This window comes from Crocuta crocuta, unplaced genomic scaffold, assembly GCF_008692635.1.
Source record: "Crocuta crocuta isolate KB4526 unplaced genomic scaffold, BGI_CrCroc_1.0 scaffold409, whole genome shotgun sequence".
In the NCBI taxonomy this organism is placed as follows: domain Eukaryota; kingdom Metazoa; phylum Chordata; class Mammalia; order Carnivora; family Hyaenidae; genus Crocuta; species Crocuta crocuta.
Window position 1 is genome coordinate 3,007,706 of NW_027528006.1, and position 9,736 is coordinate 3,017,441.

Sequence of the window (9,736 nt, forward strand, 5' to 3'; positions counted from 1 at the left end):
CTCAGTCAGTTAAGCAGCCAACTTCAGTTCAGGTCATGATCTCAAAGTTCATGGGTTTGAGCCCCACATCGGGCTCTACTGACAGCTCAGAGCCTGAAGCCTGCTTTGGATTCTGTGTCTCCGTCTCTCTCTGCCCCTCCCCTGCTCACACACACACTCTCTCTCTCTCTCTGTCTCTCAAAAATGAATAAATGTTAAAAATTTTTAAATATATATATAATGCCAGATAGCTTCAGGCCAGTTTTACCAAAATTTTAAGAAACATATGATCTTGCAGTAGAAAACTTTTTCATATAAAGTGCAGATTGGGAAATGATATTTGCAGCTCATAACGCTAAGATTAATATGAAGAATATATCAAGAACTGCAAACTTCTATGAAAAAAAAGAAACCACTTCACATCCATCAAATTAGGAAAAACTAGAAATTCTGACAACACTAAGTGTTGGAGAAGATTTGATAAAATGGAAAATCGTAGGTACTGCAGGGGTCTTGTCAAACAGAGAGGAAAAAAGAACAATCTACCCAGCATCTTCATCAAAAATGTTCCAAAATGCTTCGTGGCCCTTTTGATTTTACATGAGTTTTCAAATCAACTCATCTTGCTCCCTTGCAAATTGTTTTGCTTCATGTGAGTAGCTGTTCTGCTCTCAACTGGCCACATCACAGCTTGCTTGCCTAGGAGAGTGCCAGTGAATTTAAATTATTGATAATATTGCTTTTTTGCACCACGGGATACATGAGCTTTAGTACTCTAGGCGGTAAACATGCCATAGACTACGTGGTGCCAAGACAGCCTTGGTAGAAAGATGCCAGAGGAACTGTGATGTGAGTCAGGGAGTTCAGTTGCCTCAGGTTGTCCTTTAGTCTCATGATGGTCATGATTTTTTAAACTCTTATTCTTTGAGGTACTTCTAGATTTCACATACAGTTGTAAAAAATAATAGAGCAAGATCCTGAATCCTTTAGCTAATTTACCAATGGTAACATCTTGCAACACTAACACAATAGCAGAACTAAGATACTGGGAGGAAGAGTCAACATACAGAACATTTTTTAAAGTTTATTTCTTTACTTTGAGAGAGAGCTCAAGCTTGAACCACCGAGGAGTAGAAAGAGGGGGAGACAAAGAATTCCAAGCAAGCTCCTCATTGTCAGTGCAGAGCCCGATGTGGGGCTTGAACTCATGTGCTGCGAGATCATGACCTGAGCTGAAATCAAGAGTCAGATGCTTATCCAACACTGCTACCCAGGCGCCCAACATAGAACATTGTCATTACCATGAGCACCCCTTATCTTGCCCTTTAATAGCCACACCCACTTACCTCTCACCCCCTTGCTCTTAACATCTGGCAACCATTACTCTGTTTTCTATTTCTACAGTTTTGTCATTCAAGAATGTTATATGATGAAATCATAAAGCATGCAAACTTTTGGAAGTAAAAGCAAGAGAAGGAGATGAAAAGGAAAAGAGAAAAGGGAAGCATCATTTTGGGATTCTGACTGAATTGTTAAAAATGCATAGCCTAATTAGGGGAAAGTTTTTTTCCCTCAGTTATCTCCTTCCCTTGTTTCAACAGGCTTTCCACCTCTTCTTGTGTATTTAGGTTTCCTCCTTTTTAATTGCATCCCTGCCAATGTTCTGACAAATTTGGCAAAGGGAAGAGTCTAAACTCATGTAGCAGAACCCTTCCAGCTGCACTCCTATTTCATAGTAGAACAGCAACTCTGTCAATGAAGGAGCTGGTTCCTGTCCTCTAGACTGTTACAGAGGATTTCTTTCTTGCCAACACTCTGAACATGCTTTTGGCTATTTTCTTCCATGTTCACTCCACTCCAACACACTGTTCTCACTGCTTCAGGAGGAGGGCCCTCAGGAGCTTTGTGCTTGCTGGTCCTCCCTTGTAGGACTCTTCCCCCAGGGAACCTATGTGGCTTACTCTTTTTAATCAGGCCTCTGCCTAAAGATCAATTTTCAGAAAGGTCTTTCCTAACTTTTCTACATACTTTTGTACATGGATTCATTTTTATGCATGGCACTTAATACAATCTAATGTACCATGTATTTATTGGTGTATTCTCCAGTGGCATTTAAGGTCCAAAAGAACAGATTCTTTTCGTTCACTATTATATCCCCAGAAGTTAGACTAGTTCCTGGCAGGTAGTTACCAAGGAAATATTTGTTGAGCAAATGAATAAGTAAGTGATAGAAGGAATTTTCACACCCTTAGGATGCTTGTATATCCCTAAGGATCAAGCATGCGAGATCTTACTGCTGCATATTTTTAAGGTAGGAATTCAGAGAAAATGTTCGAAGACAACCACAGAATTATTGGCAAAACAAAGAAGAGTACCCAATCTTCAGGATCCAAAGCTTAATTCAATCTCTTCCATGAATTCTGACAATTCTCTACTTCAACATTATTATCTAAATTTTATTATCTGAAATTCTTCCATCTGTTCAACCCACTAGAAATTTCACAGACAGAAGTTTTCTAATGTAAAATTTATAGCAGGAGTTGGCTTCCTCAAATCAGGTCTAAATTACCCTAAGAACAAGCCTTTCCCCATAGTATTTTGGCATTTCCCCTCCTGGCTCCAGTCAGATCCCAGAAGCCAAAAGGTGTTCCAAACTGAAAAGTAACAGGAAGGAAAAATTAACCAAAGTCTTGAAGCTTCCAAAACTATTGGTTTCAAGTTGCATTTGCATTTTGGTGTGGATCAATCATGAAAGATGAAGGGGACGGGTTATTATTCAGTCTGATCACTCAGGTTTGAGATAATTTTTTGTTAAGCTCTACTTGGGAGTTTCTTTGTTTAAATCCCTCCTGTTTCTTGCTGACAGTTCACTTTTAACAAGGTTCTCCTTCATGTATATTTAGATAATTTTCTTAACGGGAGCCAGAACACATTTAACGTAATCAGGATGGACCTAATTAAATGGGGGACAGATGTCGATCTTTCCATAATACATGGAAAAGTTGTAAGATTTCTTTTTAATTGAGCATGAAATATGCAACAGATTTGTTGCCACCTATGTAGAATTACAGATTCAATAAATATATGTGATAGTGTACACTTACATATACAACAGTTTTCAAAGATAGAGGAAAATAAAAAATAAATACTTGTAGAAAATATTTTACATGAAATTGTTACGCAGGTCAGCCTAAAATCAAACTTACCAAGTTTGAGAAAGAACTACCTTCCATTCAGTAATATAAAAGTATACTGTACAATGATGATAATCATTAGCATTTCTTGCCTCTCCTCATTATTGCCCTCTTCCATGCCCAAGGTAAAGTAACAACACATTTTTTCATAAACCATTTCACAGGCTTGTTAAAGAACTAGCCTCAACACTCTCAGTCTGGTGGAGAGAATACGAATATTGGAGGATGACATAACCTGCATTCAAATTGTGGCTTAATCATCTAGCTGAATTTAAAGGAAGTTTACTTATGATAAAATAGGGATTAGAATTCTCTCTATGAAGGTTACTATAAAAACCTGAAACAGTGCATGCAAAGCTCCTACCACGGCTCCTGGATTACAGGAAATGTTCAATAAATGCAAAACCAATTGAATTCTAAGAAGAAAGCCTTAAAGATTCTTACTGATATTTGTTTCAAATTAAAAAAAGGGCTTGCCTCCTAAATTTTTCAGATGCCTGATATAACATTGATATCAGAAGGGACTTAGAGATCAACCAGGGTTCAACCCACTCATTTCAGAGATGATGAAACAGAGACCCTGAGAAATTAAGTAGTGGAAGAGACAAGACTTCACATAGCCTGGCTTCAGAATAATGACAAAAAAATCATTTAAAAGAAATGAAATTCACAATTCCATTACTGATCACTTTGATTTTCCTGTTGTTTTTCCTCTCACCTCTTTTCATACAGATATTTCTTATCATGTGCTGGAATTACAGCCTAAATACAATTTTATAGCTTGATCTTTTGTTTTTTGTTTTTTGTTTTTTTTTAGCCTATGACTTAAGACCTAAGAGAAGAAGTAGAGTTGAAGAAACACAGAAAAAGAATATCCTGTTTGGGGAATTATTGTTATTTGATGGTCTCAAATTCTGGATGACCAATTGTCTTCACATTTATACTCACTCAGTTAGAATTTTCTTTTTCTCTCTATCTAAGTAAAATGACCACTGTGCTGTGATCTAATACCATGGTACTCAATGAGGGATAGTGAAGAGGAAAATCATATGTATGCAATGACAGTGTAAAAGTTTCTTTGTTAATTCTTCATCTCTTCATACTGCATTGACAATCAACAGATTAATTCATAGGTTCTCAAAAATGAAATGAATAAGCCACAAAATTATCTGTGTCATAGGTGAAAAATTGCTCTTGTATGTTTTTTTAAAAATTTTTAATGTTTTATTTATTTCCGAGAGAGAGACAGCATGAGCAGGGGAGGGTCAGAGAGAGAGGGAGATACAGAATCTGAAGCAGGCTCCAAGCTCTGAGCTGGCAGTCAGCACAAAACCCAATGCGGGGCTCGAACCCACGAACCATGAGATCATGGCCTGAGCCAAAGTCGGATGCTTAACCGACTGAGCCACCCAGGCGCCCCGTTCTTGTATGTTTTAAGTGAAAAAATAAAACAGAAACTATACTTTCTTAAAGTCTAACAAATGTATGGACACTGTTGACCTCCTGTAGTCCTTTTGTCCAATGGCCATGATGACTCACTAGGTGAGACGCCCTAAGGGAAGAGGAAGGTGGACATTGAGACCCTCAAGATTGTTTCCTTTTGGCAGGTTAGCCTATAACGGAATTTACATGTGAGTAACGAAGTAGATTTATTAGGTTATATGAGCCAGGTTTTTTTTTTAATGTTTTTTGTTTGTTTGTTTGTTTGTATTTTTGAGAAAGAGAGCACAAGAGCAGAGGAGATTCAGAAAGAGAGGAGACAGAGGATCCAAAGCGGGCTCTGAGCTGACAGCAGAAAGCCGACACGGGGCTTGAACTCCCAAACTTTGAGATCCTGACCTGAGCTGATGTCAGACACTTAACTGACTGAGCCACTCAGGCGCCCTTGTAAGAGCCAGTTTGAATTCAATTGGCCCAAACAAGATAATGAGATGGACGACTGACTTTAAAAGATTTCTGTAAATATTCAGAAAATAATATTATTAATAGAAGCACAAGCAAACAACTACAATACAAGAATTGGCACTTCTAATTCCTAGAATAAGCTTTAGCTTCATCACATGGTTCAAAACAGTAACTGAGCAACCCCATCTGACACAGTAATATTGCATGTAATTGTTGAAAATATAAACAATCTATTTCTCCAAAGTAAAATTTTATCAATGAGCTTGAAAGTAAAGCTTTTCTAAAAAATACACTCTCATTTTGTGGTGAGAGTAATTTGAAAATAAAGGCTTAGAAATGTTTGTATTGTTACATGATTTTATATTTAAAAATATATACATTTATTACTTAAAAAAACTCAAATATCTGTGCCTGTGCACACAAATGTGTGTACATATACAGGCCCACACACTGTGAATTCTTTTTCTTAATTCCGTTTTCATAGCTTTGTCCCTAAAACAATTCTCCTCTTTATATTTTGTTTAAAATTTGAAGATACAGAGCAAAGTGTTATATAACCTCATTATAAGGCTTTAAGGGTTTTATAATAAAGTGAATTTTAATCAAAATACAATTCCATAAAAAATGTGATTACTTGTGCTTGTGCTTATTCTAGGCACTTTGCTACAGGCTGTGAAGTTGTAAAAAATTAAGGACTCATTATCTCTGTCTGAGGTGGTAGCAATATAAAAGGAATCATCAAGAAGTAGATAAATAACCTTGCACAAAATATAATGTTATGATATAGTAAACACATATTACAGAAAAGACTAGGTAAATGCTGAATCATGGAGAAAAGGTATTCAAACTTGGCCATTCAAAACAGGGTAAGATTTGAACAGGTGATATTAGGTGAAGAGAAAAAGAAGCACAAAGTTAAATAAATAGTACCATTAAGAGGAGGAGATGAGTACCAAGGGAAAAGGATGTTGGGATAATCAATGTCTGGTTTTTCATCATAGCTTTATCACATATGGATATACCCCTAAGCAACTTACTATTTAAAAAAATTTTTTTAATGTTTATTTATTTTTGAGACAGAGAGAGACTGATCATGAGCAGGGGAGGGGCAGAGAGAGAGGGAGACCCAAAATCTGAAACAGGCTCTGAGCTGTCAGCACAGAGCCTGATTCAGGGCTCAAATCCACTAACTGTGAGATCATGACCTAAGCTGAAGTCAGACACTTAACAGACTGAACCGCCCAGGGGCCCCAGCAACTTACTATTTAGTTTAACTTATTTTTGAACTTTATGTGAAAGAAGCCAACTGTATATATTTTGTTACTATTTTCCCAAAATTGAATTTGAGACTTATCCATGTTGAAAAATTGGCTACAGTTAATTCATATTCTTTGCAGTTTTATAAAGAGATCACTAATTAATTATTCTAGTATTAAAGAATCTAGGTTTTGTTTGCTTATTATTTTTTTCTTAGTTTTTCTGGTATAAAACATCTTCCAGTATATGCATACACCTAGGAGCGGAATTGCTGGTATGTGCGCATTTATTACTTTACAAGGTAATATGAAATGGTTTTTCACATCAATGGTAGTAGTTACACTTCTGTTGGAATGTTCCCATTCCAACAAACCCATACCACCACATTGTATTTTTAGAACTTTAAAAAAATAGTTTAGTGACCTGGTGGTGTGAAATGGTAACTCACTGTTACCATTAATAATCATGAAAATAAAATTTATCAATAAAGATGAGTATTTCATATGCTTATAGGTCATTCTTGGCATAAGGTATGTCCCCAGTAACAGTTTCTTATTAATGAAGAATAATCAAGCAGCATTATGTGAATTCTCTCAAATCATGAATAGAGGTATAGTAAGATCCTACTGTTTTTCAGAGAGTACCAAGAATTTTGAAAATCAAACCAATGGCATTTGAAAAATATAGCTACATATCTTTTAGGGTTGTAGTTGGTTCTGTAGAAATAAAGTAGAATGGTATGTTTCTTATTTAATTTTTCTTATCATTTGCACTGGATCTATAAGAATATTTGCTTCTAATTAGAGTAATGCTCAGATAACACTGGCTTGCCCTTAAATTTCCCAAACTGTTTGATAGGCAGTTTAAAATTAGATTTACTAGTCATTATTTAACAGATCTGTAGTTACAGATCACAGGAATTTTTAAAAATCATGACCACAAATCAGTTGTAATTGCCAGCTCAATATCCACTATAGAAGCGTCCCTAATGTTTTGTTAAATTAAACATAGGTTCAAGCCATGGTGAACTTATTTCAGGTTTCTAAATGTGCCTGACCTTTGTGCCTCAAGGTCTTTAAATATGCAGTTCTTGGTTATTAATTCCTCCATCAGTTTCTAGGTCCATGATTTACTTAGAATCTATGTATCAAAAAATTATATTTTTAATATTGACATTAACCCACTATGGCAGATGCTTACAATCATTCCCTCCTTCCCTTTTTCACACAATTATATTTTACTGTATCACCCTTCTGCATTATTCTTTGAACAGATAAAAATCACGTAGAAAGCTATTTTAAGGTAATATTTTTCAAATAATCTTTATATATTTTAACAATATCCACAGAGTCCAAGAAGCTAATGGATATGTATCTTATAAAAGACATATGTTACAATAAAATTAATGGTGTAGTCATTGAACTCTTTTGTTCTTTACACCCTTAACATTTGTGAATAGTTATATTTTTGCCACTATAAATTTTACATATATTTTTAGGATGGCTATTTTCCTAAATATATATTAACTATTTGAGTTACTCCCATTTGGGATTTTCCATCACACTTAATATATATAAATAAGAAGAAAGTGTTTAATTCACCATTCCAATAAAGGTAATAAAAGTAAATAATTTCCAGGAAAGAAATAAAAGAATTAATTCAACAGAGTCATGCAGAAACCAAATTAAGTATTTTTACTTTGGCAACTATGATCATATCATTCTATAGAAGAAAATAAAGCCTCCCTTCTGAGGCAAAGCTACTTTCCTGGTGAGCCGTTCCCCTCCATAAAACGCAGTGTAAGATTATTTCTTAGAACTTCCCATTTTGTTTTGGTTTTCTATTTGCTTCCTCTTGAAATAGTGTGCCATTTCCTAGGTTTTAGACATTATTATACATTTATGTCTATAGAGTTTAATATTAGAAATATACTATTTTCTAATGGTTTCTATGGTTTGTTTTTTTTCAGCTTTATTCTCTAAGCATTTTTTCTAGACACTAAAGATCAATCCTCCACACTAGAGGCAGAAATGTTTCAACTTCCATCCTCTTACTCTCAACATTCAAATTCTTCCGCTAGACCATAAGGAAGGCTGGAAAACCTCTGGGAACTTCATTGCCTACCCTCCTCTTGCAGAGAATGCTTCCTGTTACTTCCAGTAATTATTGAGGTTGTTTTCTCTAAGACACTGGTCATAAGGAGGTGAACTAGCATTTCAATTCTGGTTCAAGAACATCAGTGTTTTCCTTCATCCCCACTCTCCGCCATGAGTTCTTTCCATAGTGAATAACGTACATATTTTCAAAACATGGTATGTTATCCCACGAATAAAGAAACAGAAGGAAACAGAGTAGAGATATAGCTTTCCCTTGCTTGGAGTATGTAATGTGAGGTGGGGATGTATTGCATTGAAGGTTCTTCAAATCGACCATCCTTATACCCTCTTTTCAAAATAACTAATCTATGTGATATCTTCCTGATTTTTAATACAGTGAAGCACTTTTTTGGCTGATTCTAGCCATTTTTTTCAATTTGAATGTTTTGTACTTTACCCCAAATTACTGAATACTGTCAATTAGAGCTAGATATGGAATATTGATTTTATTTAACACTTAATAATGAGTATAGATATGGAAGAAGAAACCATATTCTTTATAGGTTCTGGTGTTAGATCAATACATCTTGTTAAAGAAAGTGTTTTGTTACTTCATTATGTGACCTTCCTTTGTGTGTGTGTGAATTAAAGCAACTTGCATACAATACATACAGAAGCAAATCCTACTAGTTAGAGAAAACCTAATCTTCTGCATGTTCTATAATAATTCCCACTGAAGTAATGTAATTGCTTTTAAATATTTCTTAGATTTTTAATATTTTATTTTATTACACTGGTATTTTTCCAATTCTGTCAGGCATTATGAATTTTATTATTTCAAGTTACCAAATAACTGGTGGTTAGCAAACAATTTTGTGTTTTTGTATTTGTATTGGACAGCATTCTCCGCACAGATGAGTAGTCCATAAATGAATTCAGAAATCTAACTATTAGCCATCCCATTATAACTTGGGTGTGTGAATCTTAGGGGAAAAAATAATTCAGCTGCATCTCAATAGCTTGTAGAATAATTAGCACCCTGAGGTGTGGAATTTCACCTAATCAATTCCATTCACTAGTCAGAATTCCAAAATGTTATTTTTCTTGTGACCTCTCTCACACTGTGCTATGCGGCGAATACAGTACAGTCCATCTCTGACTGATAATTAAGACAGCCCGCTATCTGGGGGAAGTGTCAATTGAGCACCTACTGTGGATTTGACAGTAAGCATTTTTGTCTGATGATTAACCACTTCTCTTTTAAGAGTGTCTTCAACCATTCCTATTTAGGAATATGCCTAAATA